Raw genomic sequence first — 16,488 nt, forward strand, 5'->3', positions numbered from 1 at the left:
CAGTCTCTCCTTATGCCTCTGGGCCCTTGTGCCTGCTGATGCCCTCGCCTGGAAAGCCTGGTCCATTTCTCTCACTTAACGAACAGAGCACCAACGAAGGTGTTGGGGAATCCGGTTGCCAGCCCCAATTCTGGCGTGGATGTGCAGGGTAAACACTGGCCCAAGCACCTGGCCTCTTTGAATATTCATTCCTGATGTGTGGCAGGAAATATTTGTTGACTCACCCACTGCCCCCCACCCCAACCCGGACAATGGGAAGACCTGCCTGAACTACCCACCTGGCTGGGTAGTTGTAGGGATTAAATGATATAATAGAAGTTAACGCAGGATTATTCTTGACTCCTGTCCATCGCTGGTGCCCAAGCCAGGGCCTTCAGGGACACTCCAGCCCATAGCTAATGCTCCTCTCTGCGTTGTCACTTATTTAGCCTTATACCATTTTACTAATTTATGACCTATTTATGTGTGTGCTTTACCTAATCCTCTTGTACATAAGCTCTTTTTCTGCACCTTTGAATTCTTTCAATGCCTAGTGTGATGCCTTAATCATAACCGGGTTTAGTCTTTGTGGGTTGAGTGCTTAATTGGAGCTGGATCCATCATGGGAGATTTATCTTGAAGGGATCACCCAATGTAAGGACCTTAGGTTTGTGATCACTTTATGCTCACTTTCATGGTGGAATGAAGAATGAATAACACAATCTGAATAAATAATTCAGTGTGTCATGAGTTGGGAAGGGAGAAAAAAGCAGGGTATCTATACATGTTGTTTTTAATCATCTTGACTTGCATTGCCTGGGCTGACTTGGCCAAACAATAACAGCTGGGGGTAAATGTTCAAACTTATTACTTGGTTCTTGGAGACAAAGTAGCTAGCTCATTGACTCTCCTCTCGCTTCACAGAATATGCTGGCCTCCGAGGCAGTGACAGGGAACTGGACCGAGGCCAGTGGGGTCCCACCGGGGAGGGAACAGCAACTGGCCGCATCCTAATTTTTGTCTTGTCGGTATAGCCTTGTTCATAGAGAAGGTGCAGGAGGGAAAAGACTTGGAACATTGAGAGAGGAGAAAGGAAAGACGGATGGAGAGGAAGGGCCAGGAGCATGCAGAGGACCTATGGGCTAATGCTCAGGGAGTCGTCTGTGGGACAACTGCAGGAGGCTGCCCCCCATGCAGATGGGCCCCCAGGGGAGCTCAGCAGGCAGCAAAGTCCCTCACTCTGCCTTTGCCAGAGCCTGGGCTCAGAGATTCCAGAGAACCAGAACCAACAGCACGTACATACAGTAGCTGTGGGGATTAAATGATAGAAGCTGAAGCAGGATTATTTCTTGATTCTTGATAATTTCTTGACTTGGTACACATATAGTGTGTGAGAGAGCGAGCTATTCATTTTGTTTTAAGGAATTGGTTTCCACAATCTGGAAGCTGGTGAGTCCAAAAATCTGCAGGTTAGGTTGGCCGGCTGGGGACCCAGGGAAGAATTGCAGTTTGAGTCCAAAGGCTGTTTGCTGGCGGAATTGGCTCTTCCTCAAGGGATCTCAGTCTTTTTTCTCCTAGAGCCTTCACTTGACTAGATGAGGCCCACCCAAATTACAGAGGATAATCGGCTTTGCCCAGTCGACTAATTTAAATGTTAATCTCAGGACACCAGGGCAGCTCAGGGGTTGACTGTCTGCCTTTGACTCAGGGCGTGACACCAGGGTCCTGGGATCGAATTCCACATCGGGCTCCCCGCAGGGAGTCTGCTTCTCCCTCTGCCTGTGTCTCTGCCTCTCTCTCTGTGTCTCTCATGAATAAATAATAAAACTTTAAAAAAATGTTAATCTCACGTAAAAAAATACCTTCGTAGAAACACCTGGAATATTGTTTGACCAAGTGTCTGGGTACCTTGGCCCAGATAGATTGACATGTAAAACTAACCATCATATCTGGGAAGGGAAGGCAGAACCAAGTCTGGAGGGAAGGGAGTGGTGGAGTAGCTTCTCCCCACCTCCTTCCTTTGTAATCATTCATTTATGTATATTTTCTTTTCTTTTCCTTTTAAAATATTTCATTTATTTATTTGACAGAGGGAGGAGAGACAGAAGCAGGTCCCTCTGCTGAGTAGGGAGCCCCAGGCAGGGGATCATGACTCCTGCTGAAGGTAGGCATTTAACCCACTGAGCCACTCAGGTGCCCCTTTTCTTTTCCTTTTAAAGATATTTATTTATTTAAAGTATTTTATTTTTTTATTCATGAGAGACACAGAGAGAGAGAGGCAGAGGGAGAAGCAGGCTCCCTGCAGGGAGCCCGGCATGGGACTCGATCCCGGGACCTCTGCGTCACGCCCTGGATGGAAGGCAGGCACTAAACCGCTGAGCCACTCAGGTGTCCCGAAGCAGCCCTTTCCTTACAAAGGCCTCTGACATCCCCGATGCATCATTCAAGGTGACTGCAATAAAGTTTTTCTGACAGAGTCCCGAATCCTCACAGTCACACCGTTGCCTTCATTCAACCTTTCTCTGCAAAACTGGTGCTTCTCTCCCAGGCTCCATGTCTCCCTCCAGTAAGAAATTAATCTCCCTCCGGTTTCCTGAGACTCCACTGAATCGGATGGTGTCCGCCTGTGTGTCTTTATTCCACCCCAAACGGGCTTCTCCAGATTCGGCCCGGCCTGCTCTTTGTTGAAGGGAGCCTGTATATTTTTCTAAGCTTATTTCAGAGGCAGGAGCATTCAGATTCAAATTTCTCCCGACACTTGGCTTCAGTCAAAGTGACTGACGGAGGAGAATAAATTGTAGCCAGACGGGCTGCACAATACTCCTGCCTGGCAGAGGGTTTTGTGGGCTGCAAGTCCTGTCCCCAGGCAGGCAGACGGCCTCATTGCTCCCGGCAGGGCTCGTGGGGGGCCACGGTAGGCAGTGAAGGTCGGGCTACCTCCAGGCTCTTGAACTAAGTTCCGGCATCCAAGGGCCTGCGTGGGGTGCTCAGGGAGGGGCAGCAGGAGCCCAGAGACACGGGAGAAATCACGCAGCCCAGCGCTGCTTGTAACAGATGAGGACATGGAGCCGCCTCTGAAAAACCAGCTCCGGGCTGCACCCATCATCCCAGGGGGCCTGTGCTCTGAGAGCATATGCAAAGACGCACACTATTGGACACACTGCGTGTTTGGGTTGGGGTGCTGGGAAGAAGGTATTCTGGGTTAAGGATCACTTAGGATGATGCCTGTGAAACTTTCTTTCTCAGCAAGCTGGGCAAATAAATGCCAGGTGTTTTGATTTCCTTCTCTAGGAATGCTCAGCCCAAAACATCCCGCCGCTAACCTGATTTTGGCTGGACTGACTTTAAAATCACTGCATTTCAGGGGCGCCTGGGTGGCTCAGTCTGTGAAGCGTCTGTGCCTTTGGCTCAGGTGGTTATCTCGGGGTCCACATGAGCCTCACACTGGGCCCCTGCTCACTGGGGTTCTGTTTTTCCCTGCCCTCGCCTCTTCCCTACTTTTGGCTTGTGATTTCTCTCTCTCACATAAATAAATACATACAATCTTTTTTTTTTTTTTTTTTTTTTTTTTTTAAAGTCAGTGCATTTCTGGAAGGTGCTGGTTGGAATGTGAGGGATGAGTCCAGCCACCTTTTCTTTTTTTAAAGATTTTATTTATTTATTCATGAGAGACACACACACACACACAGAGGCAGAGACACAGGCAGAGGGAGAAGCAGGCCCCATGCAGGGAACCCAATGTGGGACTCAATCCCGGGTCTCCAGGATCACGCCCTGGGCTGAAGGCAGCACTAAACCACTGAGCCACCCGGGCTGCCCCAGCCACCTTTTCTGAGAGGAGCCTGGGTTTTCCAGATCACCAATGTGAGTGTAGACATGCTTATACTTCCTGTAGCTACCAAATAAGCTTCATTCTCCTCACGTGAGCGGGTGGCGTGTATCCCTCGTGAGACAGGAAACTCTGTCCCTCGTGAGAGCTGGAAACTGAGACCTGACACCCACTGTCCACTTGACGGTCGACCCAACAGAACTGGGACCAACTGACCCAAGGCAGGAAAGGGCCTATGTCATGTTTGTGGGAAAGAACATTGTCTCCCCACTGAGTTTAAAAAACATGCGTCACTTCTTCCCATTTCACCAAAGTAAAACGCGTGCATTTCAGGAAATACAGACAGGCAAAGAGAAGAAAAGAAAAGTCAGTAATAGGGAATCCCTGGGTGGCTCAGCGGTTTAGCGCCTGCCTTTGGCCCAGGGCGTGATCCTGGAGTCCCGGGATTGAGTCCTGTGTCAGGCTCCCACCTGCTTCTGTCTCTGCCTCTCTCTACGTGTCTTTCATGAATAAATAAATAAAAAGTCTTAAAAAAAAAAAGTCAGTAATAATCTTAATCCCAGGGTATTAATATTTTATATTTTGATGGCTGATTTCCCAAACACGCCCACACTTACCTGCCTGCACCCTACACACATTTCACTCGTAATAATATGCCACCTGCTTTAGTTCTGATGATTTCCCTTAAAAAAAAAAAAAGAATCTTCCAGTAACCAAAATGGTCCAATAAATGTAATCAGATGCCTCAAAAACAGTGGGGCCCCAACTCTGGAAGCATTTGGGCAGAGGTCTGAGAGGGGTGGTGTAGAAGAGACTTCTGCAGGGGGTGAGCAGTTAGACTAGAAGCTTTTAAGGGTTTGATGCACTTCAGGCCTCTCTGTGGGTTGCTGGAACTCTTGGGCAGGTGGCTGCTGGCACCCTGGCTTCCTGGCCTCCCTGCTTGCATCAGTTTTGCAACTCCTCAGCCTGGTGCTCTCAGGAGGCAGCTGAGGCCAGACAACACAAAATCGGCATTCCTCACTGCTCCTCTGCCTGCATTGTTCCCAGCCCCTGGGAAACAGTCTTGTGTGCAAAGGCTGTCATTAGGGGAAGCTTTACTCTCAAGCAATGACCTAATTGATTCTTTTCTTGATACAAAAGACAGAATATTTTATTTCTAGTCTATTGTAATCCTACTGTGGGTACTTTGGATTTTTTATGTAGCACTCCACAGCTGGGGTGTGTGCATGTGTGTGTGTGCATGCTCACATGCACATTTGCACATCACATGATATTGTGTGAGGTTTTTAGCTGCCCAGGTCATCCCATTGCAATTATTTCCTCCTATTCATATCTTCTCACACTGACTCTTGATTCAGTAAATGGCTCAAAGCCTAGGTCTGCGAACTGGGAGGTTTTGAGAATGGGTTTATCAAAGTACGCATCAGTTTATCAAAATAATTTAATTTTTAGAGTTTAAATTATGAAATATTTCAAGAACACAGAACAGTCCAAAGACATATAATTGGCCTCCATATATCCCATTCACCTGATTTAACAAATATGTAAGATTTTGCCTTATAGACTTCAGAATTCTCTCCTTTTGCAGGAAATAAAATACTAAATGCCAATACTCTTATTCTACCTTGTTCCCTCCCATCCGGTTAACCACTAACCTGAAATTGCATGTTTTTTATACTTTTACTTTTATACTTTTGTACTTGGATGCTTTTATGCTTACCATATAAGTATTGTAATATGTCCAGCATAAACTGGACAACACATTATACTTTTGCTTCTTTTTGAGATTGACTAAATGGTGTCAGACTGTAAATATAACCTGCAGCCTCTGTTTTACACCTAACACGGTGGTTTTGAGATTGTGTTAATAAAGTTCTCATGGATCTCATTTTCAATATTATATACAGAATGCCATCGTTTGCAGTGATACGATTTATTCACCCATTTCCCTAACTGGTCATGTAGGTTGTAGGCTGTTCCTCTTCCCATTTTGCTGATGTAAATAAGGCTGCTGGGAAATTCAGTGGACTTCCTTCCTTCGTCCTTATGCCCAAGCGCGAGAACATTCCCAAGGTACAAATCTCAAAGTAGAAGTGATGGTTCACAAGCTATGCAACTTCATTTTATCGTTGAGAAAAAAGGGTACTTCCGTTGTCGTTAGTTTAGTTTTCTTTATTGTGATAAAATATACATGACATGAAATTTACCATTTTAAGTATTTTAAGTTTAGGGGTATTAAGTACATTGGCGTTGTGTGTGCCACCGTCACTGCCATCCATCTCCAGAACTTTGTCACCTTCCAAACTGCAATCAATCTCCACTAAATACTTGCCCCTCTCTCAACTCTCTCACCACTCCGTGTTCTTGTTTTAAATAGAGGAAGTCACCCTTACACCTTCATTGGTTCCGTAAAGGTTTATCGCACACCTATCCTATTTCAATTGTATAAGTAGGCACATGAAATTTACTTTCTGCCACCAAGAAACTGTCGTTCTGGCCAAAGTCAGACACAGAAACCATTATATGGAATAAGTGGACGAATCTAAGTGCTGAGAGAGTCCAGAGACAGAGCAGGGAATTCAGGGGTGCGGCTCGGGAGAGATGGGGGTAGGAGTGGGAGATTGGAAAGTCTTTAGAAAGGAAAGAAATTCGGGACACCTGGGTGGCTCCATGGCTGAGCGTCTGCCTCTGGCTCAGGGTGTGACCCCAGCGTCCTGGGATCGAGTCCCACATCTGGCTCCCTGCATGGAGCCTGCTTCTCCCTCTGCCTGTGTCTCTTCCTCTCTCTCTGTATCTCTCATGAATAAGTAAATCAAATCTTTAAAAAAATAATAAAAGAAAGGGAAGAAATTCTGAGCTGAACCTTGAAATATGATTTTTCTAGGCAAGTGAGTGAAGGTGAGGTGTGTAATGGGTTTGTTTGTTTTTTTAATTTTTTTATTCATTTATGATAGTCACAGATTGAGAGAGAGAGAGAGAGGCAGAGGGAGAAGCAGGCTCCATGCACCGGGAGCCCGATGTGGGACTCGATCCCGGGTCTCCAGGATCGCACCCTGGGCCAAAGGCAGGCACCAAACCGCTGGGCCACCCAGGGATCCCCGTGTAATGGGTTTGTGAAACCGCCTTCAAAAACTAAACCAATCAAATATATCTGTATCACTGGAGGCCAACCAGGATGACAGAAACCACTGGAACTATGTGACCCAAAAGGAGTGGAATGTGGGGTCTGGGGTGACACAGGTGATGGTGGAGCTGAGGCCCCCAGAGAATAGCAATGGGAGGAAATGCCTGTCACCTCTTGGTCAGAGGGTCAGAGGGAGGAGGCAGTGCAGCCAGAGCCAGAGGCTGGGATCTGTTCCAAGAGTGAGACCACAGTAGGTGTGATGGACGGAGACCAGCTGGAGCCATGGGGCAGACATAGTCTCCCCTGGAGAAACTGCCAGAGACAGAGGGGGTAGCAATCCCCACCAGGGTGGTTCTTCCTTCCTCCCACCATTCACTTCCCATCGGTCGGAAGGAATAAAGCTTCAACATGGAAGTAACCACAGGAAGCAGCTACCACCCCTGGAGTAGGAGGTGAGGACAGGAAGAGGAGATTGGAGGCTTCAGAGTTAGAGCATCCGAGGAGGGGCCCCAGGGAGACCCCCGAGAAGGAGGGGCCTCCTAGCTCCTTCTGGGACCTCATGATGGGAGGGCAGGCCCTGCCTAGCTGGTGCTCAGACCTCCGAGAAGGTCTTCCCTTCACGGCTATGCTCTTGCCAAGAGTCCAACCCACCAGAAGTGGGCACCATTGCTAAGCCCCCAGTGGAGCAGTTTTCCTTGGGGGCCGGAGGTGGGTTAGGAAGCAACCCAGTGGCAAGTTGATTACATTGGGGCCCTTTCATTAGGAAAGGCGCAATATTTTGTTCTCATTGCAGTAGGTGGTATCCCAAATATGGATTTGCCTTCTCCAGTTGTGACACTCGGTAGCAGCACCCTCTGCGGACTTAGGGAACACCTTATATATTGTAATGCATACCACATGACATTGGTTGTGACCAAGAAGCTCATTTCGTTTCATTACACGGGGAAAAAAGTAGCAATGGGCTAAAGCCCAAGGAGATCACTGTTCTTACCATGGGGCCCCCCGTGGCCCGAGCTGTGGAATAGGAGATGAACATGCAGTGTCAGTTGGATTAACAAGCGGAACTGCTGAGGTTTTGGCTTACGGGCTGTGGTATGCGCCTCGGGCCAGCGACCAAAACATGGTGCTGCTTTTCCCACGGGCAGTACACAGGGTTTGGAATCAAGGGACAGACGGGGAGTGGCTCCGTTAGTTATCACACTTAACCCACGCGCAGAGTGCTTGCCTGCTGTTTCTGTACCTCTGGGCTCTGTGGGCCTGGAGGCCTTAGCTCCTGGGAGAGGAAGGTTCTGGGAGTGCTGGGGGCCCATAATGGTTCTGTGGACTCAGAAGATGAGAGCACTGCATGACTGGAGGGATGGATCCCGGCGACCTGGGAGGTCTGCTTGCTGCCACACACCTGGGGCAAAGAGGACCAGGCCCCGTCCCTGGCACTGTCCCGGGCGTCCTTGGTACTCCCACGTCTGATAATAGAAGTCCAAGTGTAGCAGCCAAGGAAAGCAAGTCCTCAGGGGGCTCAGAACTCTCAGGAATTGAAGCTTTGAGTCACATCACTGAGCAAATGGATCTGGGAATGGGGTCATGGAAGGGGAAGATTCCAGATATCAGCTACAGCCTTGTGACCTGTTATAGAAATGAGGGTGGCAGTAGCAGCTCTGTGCCTCTGGGATTTGTCCGCTCCAGGTGTGGGCTACCCTTGTTCTATGCTATGCATAGATACTGAGGATGTTTTTGTCCCCCACCCTTTGTCATCTTATTGTTGTGACATCCTTGTGGAACTTCCCCTTGGGGGGTCTCAGAGTCTGTTAGGGGCCTGCCTCCCCCTTAGGCAGCATCCTTGAGAGAAGGGACCCTTTGCCTGTTACTCAAATGTAGAGTTGGCTGGGCATGCCCTCTGGCCGCCTGCTGCTGCTCCTGTCCATGGTCATCCGCTGACTCCCTGAAACTCCCTGCATGGGAACTAGGGACTAATTCAGCTCAGGAGCTGTCAAGGCCCCTTAGCAACAATCATCACGTGGCTCAGCAGGCTTGCCCTGCTGGGAAATGTCAAAAGAGAGGAGTTAGGTGCTGTAGGGGAAAAGAATCATGATTCCATATACATATTGTATGTATTCATTGAGTGTTTAATAATAATAGCGATTAATATCTAATAATAATTGAATTCCTAGTGCTGGAGCAATAGTGAAGACACAGTTTCACCCTAGGGGGAGGCAAGTGAATGAACCCCTGATTATGGGACAAGGTGGTAAGTATCAGGCTAGAGGTTAAAGGGTGGCTGCAGGAGCACAGAGAGGAGGCCCCGCCTAGACTGTGAGAGGTCTGCAGGGAGGGCTTCTGAAGGAGATGGCTCTTGAGTCAAGGCTTCAGGTAAGTGTCAGCGTTCACTTGCCTCATGGGTAAGGCTGTAGTTGACTTTGTGACACAGGAAACAAGATCTTCTGCAAGAGAGCTCATGCAGGGTTTGCTGCCAAGATGCTACAGCCCGGATCCGTAAGGGAGCCCGCCCAGCACCAGCACAGCTGGGCCTCGCAGCCTCAGATGGAAGGGCTCAGCTGCATCACGATCACCTGGTGGGCTTGTCAAAACCCGGATTACCAGGCCCCCCTTCCAGAGTCTTGGATTAGGTTGGAGCAGGCTTTGCATATGTAACCAGTTTGCAGGGGAGGCCGAGGCTGTCAAAGCTGTCGGGTAAGGCCCATGCTGTGTGAGCCTCTTGTCCTACGGTGTCAGGGGCAGCAATGAATGGGGCTGAGGCCTGGCCTGGGCTGTGGGCTGTGGGGACTCAGCTACCTTCTCGGCTCTTGCTTTCACCCCCTGGGGCGGATCCTCACCTGCTGCTCTGTGTATCTGTCCTCTCAGCAGCCCTGGCTTTGGCCCGCGCGCGGCTTGCCAGCATCCCTGTGTGGGACAGCCTGTCCTGGGCATCTTCCTAGCTTGGCTCCTTGGCTTCTAACTGATCCTTTACATATTTCTGTTCAAATGCTGACAGGAGAGACATGTGGCCAAGGTTTGTCCCTGGATGGGCCAAACTGGGTGGTCCAGGCGACCTCATGGGCTGCTGGCCGGCCCACAAAGGGGCTTGGTTTGGGCGAGTGGGCCCAGGAGGTAGGGTTCGGGGCTACAGGGGGACGCGTTCTGCCTATTGTCTCAGGCATCTCTAGGAGGGGCCGCCCTCTCCTCTCTCTCATGTCATCGTCCCTCACACACCCCGGAAACGTACGTTTCCATAACTGTGTTGAGACCTCTTCCCGGGAACCATCCGTGGCTACTCTTCTCCAAGCCCGAAGCCCGAAGGCCTCTTTTCAGTTCTTGACGTTTATGTTGCTTCACTTGTATCTATTTAGCTTGGAATAGATGATGTATTCATACAGTTCCCAAAAGCTTCCCAAACCAACCAAGCAACCGACCAAACAAACAAAAAACAAAAACACTCCTCCCCACTCACCCAAATGTTCTTTCCAGAGACAGCTAGTGTTTCCAGTTTCTTCTAGGCCCTTCCAAAAGTAGTCTATGAATGTATAAACGTGTACATATGATATTCTTGTTTTTTAAAAACAAGTCGGTGGCATTATTACGCAGCCTTCTGTACATTGCTTTCTCACTTCAGCGTGTGTATTGAGGATTGTGTCCTGTCATGTTATCGAGTGCGTCCTCATTCTTTTGTGCAGGTGCATATTATTCCGCAGCAGCCGTGTTTCCCGGGTCCCTGCCGATGGACGCGGCTTATAATGCTTTGCTCTTGCGACAAACTATCCTGTGCGTGTGTGACTCTGCACATGAAAAATGAAGGACAAAATTCTTTTTTTTTTTTAATTTTATTTACTTATTCATAGAGACACAGAGAGAGAATGAGAGGCAGAGACACAGGCAGAGGGGGAAACAGGCCCTATGCAGAGAGCCCGACATGGGGCTCGATCCAGGGTTTCCAGCATCACGCCCTGGGCTGCAGGCGGCGCTAAACCGCTGTGCCACCAGGGCTGCCCCGAAGGACAAAATTCTTGAAGTAGATTGGATAATCCCAAGGTATTGGCAGTTGTGATTGTCTTAGAATGGATTCCCCAGCAAGTGGACTTGAAGCAGAGGTTTGTGCTTAGGTGGCTTATTAGGGGAATGCACTTGGGCTCCTGTCTGGGAGGGAGTGGGCCAGGGGAGGGGGTGAACCGTGCTGTCACAGATGCCCCAGGCACCCTTCAGTGAGGCAGTGGGGCCTGGCTTTCGCAGTTACCTGTCTGCCCCCAGCACCTACCACACGTTGGTCACAGGTCGCAGGTCGCACTGGGGGAAGGGACAGAGACTTTGGGCAGTCAGTTCTCTTAGGCTGCAAGCACTTTTCAGGAAGGACTCCGCTTTGAATTCTCAGCAGCCCACACCCCCAGCAGCGGGGAGGGTGCATCCCTGCCTCTCCAAGGGCTACCGCTCTGTGGCATTCACTACAGTTGACTTTTGAGCCAGTAGGCAACTTTTGGTTTATTTTTATTTACTTTTTTTAAAAAAGATTTTTATTTATTTATTCATGAGAGACAGAGAGAGGGAGAGAAGCAGAGACACAGGCAGAGGGAGAAGCAGGCTCCATACAAGGAGCCCCATGTGGGACTCAATCCCGGGACCCCAGGATCACACCCCGGGCCAAAGTCAGGTGCTAAACTGTGGAGCCACCCAGGGATCCCCAACTTTTGTTTTATAAAGTCAATTTACTGCATCTGGGAACAGCATCTGCAGAATTCTACTTGGCCTCTGCCTGGCAAGGAAGGCTTCATGGAAGAGGTGATTTCTGACTTTGATTTTTTTAAAAGATCGTATTTATTCATTCTTGAGAGACACACAGAAAGAGGGAAAGACACAGGCAGAGGGAGAAGCAGGGTCCTTGCAGGGAGTCCGATGTGGGACTTGATCCCGGGGATCACTCCTTGAGCTGAAGGCAGATGCTCAACCGCTGAGCCACTCAGGCATCCCTCCGACTTTTGATTTTTAAGGATGAATAGAATAAACATCTTGAGGGGCTTTTCAATATAAACGGGCCTGGGCTCCTCAGGTGAGAAAGATCTGGTTTAACTTTTCATTTTACAAGTGAGGAGGCCAAGGTGTTAAGCTGATCAAATTAGCAGCAGGGCCATGCTGGATCCTCAGGTCCCTCTCCCCTCTCCACTGTCCCTTTCTCTGCTCCCTTCAAGGCCTCCCCTACCATCTGTGTCTTTCAAACTGTGCTCCTTCCCAGTGACTTTCGAGAAGGAATAAAACATTCTCAACTAAAATGGAATAACCGCCTTTTCTGAATTTGCAGGGAAAAAAATTATGTAAATAATATTCTCCATTTCAAATTTTCTCCCATAACTTAAAAAAAATAGGTATTATATTCATTTCAGGCATATAGCAAAATGATTTGATATTAGTATGGATTTAAAAAAATCAGCATAATAAGTCTAGTCAGCATCCATTGCCACACAAGATTGTTTTTCTTGTGATAAATAACTTCCAAGTATGCACCATACTATTATCAACTATAGTCACTGTGCTGTACCTCTCCCGTAATTTTTTTCAACTTTGGATTTTTTTGTCATTTTACATCAGCCCTAAGTATTCCTATTTTTTTAAATACATTTTTAAACTTTATTTTGAACAAATTTTTGACTTGCAGAACAGTTGCAACGATAGTGAAGGGAGCTCCTTGTCCCTCACCCAGCTTAACGTTGACATCCTACATCACCCTGTACAATGGTCAAATTAAGGGGTCTGACATGGGCACAGTATCCACAGTCTAACTGCAAACCTTATTTGCATTGTACCATGTAAAAAAAACTTTTGTTTTGAACTAGTTTTTGGCTTACCGAAGGGCCATAATCTCTCAAAGTTTTTGGGCTTCTTACTTACTTGCTTGCCTCGAACAGATGAAAGAATACGAAGAAATAACAAAGGAGTAGCCATGGAAAACTCAGGATGGCCGGTGATGCTGAGACCGCTGGTGTTCCATTTGTATTTGTGATCCTGTTTTCACACAGTGCTTGGCAGTGCATGAGTTTCACAAAACTGACATTTTATTTTTATTTTTTATTTTTTTAAAAAACTGACATTTTAAAGCCACACCGAGGAGCTTTAAAATGGAAGCCAAAGAAGTGGTCTACGTGAGAGCATAGTCTATGTGATAGAATGAAATATTTTAACAATTGGCGCTCTTTAGCAGAAAGCGTCATGACCTTTAGGTGCTCTGCCATCTGAAAGAGTTTGCACACTACCTAGGCCGTCTACGCAGTTAGAGAAGCAAGACGCCTTGCCAGTGGTGGTTGATTTTGAGTTCTTGGCTTTCTGGACCAGGCGCTTTCAACTAGTTCCTCCTGAGACCTCTATTACTATTATATCTTGGGATCAATATTATATGACTTCGTTGGAATCATTCCTCCATCCCTACTACTATTAGTCTTCCTTGTGCTAATTTAATTAACTTATATTTTCATATTTTAATTATTCCTTTTCTTATGCATGCATAAGAAATGCGTAGCAGAAAAAATTCAGGCTGTATAGAAAGGCATAAAACAAGGAGTTAAAGTCTTCCTCCACCCTTTCCAACTAATCTGCACCACTGGTTCTCAAAGGGGGTGCTGTTTCCTGGGGGCATTTTGGAAAAGCCTAAGAATGTTTGTGATTGTTCCAATGATTAGACGGCATTACTGATGACTGGTATTCTAGGAGGGGGTGAGAATGCTTTTCATCCTGGAAAAAAGAAAAGGAATTTACTGGCATCCAATGCAATGTTTTAATCCTGGAGGATGTTCATGGAAGTGAAAAATACTATTTACAATTATTAAGTCTAGAATATACATGCTGTTCATGGTTTCGTGGGTCATATACTGTCCAACCTAGGGGTGCTATTCACATCACAGAAATCAGAGATTTTGACATTTATTATGCCTTTTTTCTGGCAGATGGCAGTGAAGTGTCTTGTACTAACAAAATAAGCATAGCGATTGTTTTTCTGCAAAGTGGAAGTAAAATGTCTTGAGGGAAGGAGTCCTTTTCCTAATGTGCAGCAAGGTGACATACTGGATTTTTAAAAAATATTCTTTGAAAATTGAGTAACGGGTTCTTATGCAAAACAAATAATAGGCAACTCAGTCCGAAATTGTCTTTTGACTTTGTTTAAAGTGTTTAGTGTCTTGTTTTTGTTTTTGTTTTTTTAAGATTTTATTGTTTAAGTAATCTCTACATCCAACATGGGGCTTGAACATGACAACCCTGAGATCAAGAGTCATGCATTCCACCAATTGAACCAGTCAGGTGCCCTTAAATCTTTTTTTTTTTTTTTAAGATTTAATTAATTTATCTGATAGAGAGGACACAAGCAGGGGGGGCAGCAGAGAAAGAGGGAGGAACCCAAAGTGGGGCTCCATCCCGGGACTCTGGGATTATGATCTGAGACTAACCAAGGGCAGATGCTTAACCAACTGAGCCTGCCAGGCGCCCCCTTAAATGCTTTTTACTGCAGAAAAGTTTTAAAACATTTTTGTGTAGTCAAATTTACTATGTTTTCCATTTCTCTTCTGTGTTTATCTCCCACTTAAAGATTCTTTCCCTAATATTTTACTTAAAATATTTGAAAGGAGATAGCTTATAGTTTTTTCTATTTTTTCTTCTTTCTTTCTTTCTTTCTTTTTTTTTTTTTTTTTTTTTGCATTTTAATCTTTGTCATAGTTTGGTATCAGTGTCATTCTGATTTTGTAGAGAGAATTTTGAAGCTTTTATTCTTTATCTGGCTCTGAAAAAGTTTAGTTTCAGATTTATGCATGTGCTTCTTCAACAAGTATTTATTAAGTCCTGTTCTGGTGATACAGCAGTGATTGAAATACCCCCAAATCCCTTTCATCCTGGCAAGGGAAAACGGGCTATAAACAAATAAGGAGTTAAGATACATCACATGCCAGATGGTGGTAAGTGTTAGGGAGGGAACTAAAGCAGAGGAGGAGATAGGGAGTTTTGGGGGGGGGGGGAGGCAGGGTGGTCAGGGAAGCTTCATGAAGACATTTGAGCACAGATCTGAAGGCAGCGAGGGAGCTAGTAGCCCTGTCACTATCTCAGGAGTCAGGAGAAGGGACAGCAAAGGTGAAAGCCCCAAGGTGGAACATGGATGGTGTGTGTAGAGAACAATGAGAAAACCAGAATGAGTAGGAGGTCGAGCCAGGTGGAAAGTAGGGTGAATTTTTCTTTTTTTTTTTAAAGATTTTATTTATTTATTCATGATAGACATAGAGAGATAGAGAGAGGGGGTGGGGCAGAGAGAGAAACAGGCTCCATGCTAGGAGCCCGATGTGAGACTCGATCCGGGGACTCCAGGATCACGCCCTGGGCCAAAGGCAGGTGCCAAACCACTGAGCCACCCAGGGATCCGGTAGGGTTAATTAGTATCAGAGAGGTAGAGGGACTTGTAGAGGCTGATCCATTCCTATTGGGACTAATTTTTACTTGAATGAATTGAAATACCCCTGGGGGTATTTCAGGTGGTTTACTTCAGATGACAGGTAGTGGTGGGAACAAAGGACATATGAAATGTGGTCAGATTCTGAATGAATACTGAAGGCAAAGTCACCAGGAGCTGTTGAATGTTGCATGGGAGACAAGAAAAAAAAAAGGAAGAAGTCAAATCCAACTACAGTGTTTGGTCTGAGTGACTGAAAGGATTAGTTGGCCATTTATTGAATTTATTGAAGTTGGAAAGAAGACTGAAGCAGGAGTAGATGTGGGAGGGAGGTCAGGGATTTGTTTTTGAACATGGTACATTTGAGATGCTTTTTTTTTTTTTTAAAGATTTTATTTATTTATTTATTTATGAGAGACACAGGCAGAGGGAGAAGCAGGCTCCATGCAGGGAGCCCGACCTGGGACTCGATCCTGGGTCTCCAGGATCATGCCCTGGGCCAAAGGCAGCGCTAAACCACTGAGCCACCCAGGCTGCCCCGTTTGAGATGCTTTGAAGACATCTCAGGTGATGAGCAACTCTCAAGCTCAGGGAGGAGGTTCAGGCTGGAGACATATCTTTATCTCTGCCATCTATCAATCAATCATATCTATCCATCTATCCATCTATATATCTATACATATTTGAGAATCACATATTGATTGGTTTGAAGGCATGAAAATAGGTGACATTATTAAAGGAATGTTTTTTTTTAAAGATTGTATTTATTTATTCATGAGAGACAGAGAGAGAGGCAGAGACACAGGCAGAAGGAGAAGCAGGCTCCCTGTGGGGAGCCCGATGTGGGACTTGATCCTGGGACCCTAGGATCACGCCCTGAGCTGAAGGTAGACGCTCCACCACTGAGCCCCCCAGGTGTCCAGAGGGGACCCTGTAAAGGAATTTTACAGTAAAGGGCAGCAGAGAAATCAGGTGAGTCTGGGAACAGGAGGAGAGTCGATAGAGCATTTTTGGTAAGATGGAGCAATTGTAACTCATGTCTGTAAGTTGATGATCCATGGAAATGATCAACAGAGAGGGAGAACCGTTAGGGTGATGTCCTTGTGTGGGTGAGTGGAGATGGCATCTGCTATCCAGGTGGAGGGCAGGGGG

This window comes from Vulpes vulpes, chromosome 13 (assembly GCF_048418805.1).
Source record: "Vulpes vulpes isolate BD-2025 chromosome 13, VulVul3, whole genome shotgun sequence".
Classification (NCBI taxonomy): Eukaryota; Metazoa; Chordata; class Mammalia; order Carnivora; family Canidae; genus Vulpes; species Vulpes vulpes.